General features: G+C 49.2%; 1 protein-coding gene across 1 annotated transcript in view; it reads left to right on the top strand.

Moving 5' to 3' along the window:
- LOC104131454 (fermitin family homolog 2-like) overlaps positions 1-1,574 on the top strand; it is a gene marked incomplete at its 5' end in the record, with an annotated part of 16,489 nt that overhangs the window by 13,819 nt on the left and 1,096 nt on the right.

Here is a 1,574-nt window from a genome sequence, read left to right on the forward strand (position 1 = left end):
CTTGTCCTGTCCCAGCTGGCCCTACTAAAAAGCTTGTCCCCCCCTTTCCTCTGGGCCCCCTTGAAGCCCTGACCGGCCGCACTCAGCTCTGCCCGCAGCCTTCTCTTCTCCAGGCTGAACAAGCCTTTAAGTTGACTTTGTAAGTCGGCTTTTAAAAAGTCGGGTTTTCACATCACTGTTTTCTATAGCGTGTCCCATCCGGCTGGGTTAATGTAATACGGTTTCTCCTCCTCCCACCCTCCTGGCAGATCTAGCAGAGCTTGTCCTAACTGCTGGTAGAGTTGAGCATGACCCTTAAGAAGAAGAAAAAAAAAAAAAAAAAAACGAAAAAAGAATCTTTCTCTAGCGCAGGCAGTTCCACGCTTAATGCATAACAATTTTCTCCGGTCTCTGAACACCCACGCAAAGGCAGCTAAATGAAATCAGCCGCCAGAACTGGTGCCCGGGCGTGATCCTAACCAGTAACATCAATGCAATGGGCCTTACCCGTACTAAAATTCATTTTATTTGCAGTACAGCTCAGGCTTTCACACACGGAACAAAAGCAACAGCAGAGCCTTCGTTAGGCTCCGAGATGGGCCTTTGCCCAACCGTTACGTTTGGCCGCACAAACTTTTTGTGGGCCTTTTCAGCGCGACACCCGATGGGAATCGCCAGGGATCCGTGAGGGCTGTTCCCCTGCGGTGTGCGGCTCGTTAAGAGTTGCTGGAGAAATTATTCAGCTTCCCCTCTGCCTCAGGGTCTTTGTTTTGACCCAGTTGCAAGCCCTGATATCCCAATTATTCGGCTCGCATATTCTGCTGGGAATCCCCCTCCCTCCCGCAGAGCTGTCAGTGATGGGGGAACAAAAAAAAAAAAAATAACAGGCATCAATGTATGGAGAGTCTATTCAGTCACTCCAAAACGAGCTCCCCCAGCCCCCGTAACGCATTTCTACAGCAAAACTTCAACTTACAAAACCAGAATACACTCGTGGGGAAAACTGGAAAGAAATTCCAGCCCTTGGCAAGTCTGTGCCCGGTCTCCGTTTCACGTGAAGCAAAGAGGGTGTCGCCACGTGCTCACCGCCGGGAGGTGCAACATTACCTCTGAGCCACAAAATAATTTTTAAAAGCAATAAATGGTGTTTCTGTAGCTAAAATTTTGAACAATAATCATTGCATCGTAGAATATCTCGAGTTGGAGGGGACCCATGAGGACCTTCTGTGGTGGTTTGACCCTGGCTGGACACCAGGGGCCCACCAAAGCCATTCCATCACTCCCCTCTTTAACCGGACAGGGGAGAGAAAAGTAAATCAAAGGGCTCGTGGGTTGAGATAAGGAGAGGGAGAGATCATTTGTCAGTTACCATCGTGGGCAAAACAGACTCAACTTGATGAAACCAATTTAATTTATTACCAATCAAAATCAGAGAAGGAGAGGAGAAAAACTGCTGAATCTTAAAACACTTTCCCCCCACCCCTCCCTTCTTTCTGGGCTCAACTTCACTCCCAGTTTCTCTACCTACTCCCCCCCAGCGGCACAGGGGGGTGGGAATGGGGGTTGGGGTCAGTTCATCACACGTTGTCTCTGCC

This window comes from Egretta garzetta, unplaced genomic scaffold (genome assembly GCF_000687185.1).
Source record: "Egretta garzetta isolate BGI_Z169 unplaced genomic scaffold, ASM68718v1 scaffold1628, whole genome shotgun sequence".
Classification (NCBI taxonomy): Eukaryota; Metazoa; Chordata; class Aves; order Pelecaniformes; family Ardeidae; genus Egretta; species Egretta garzetta.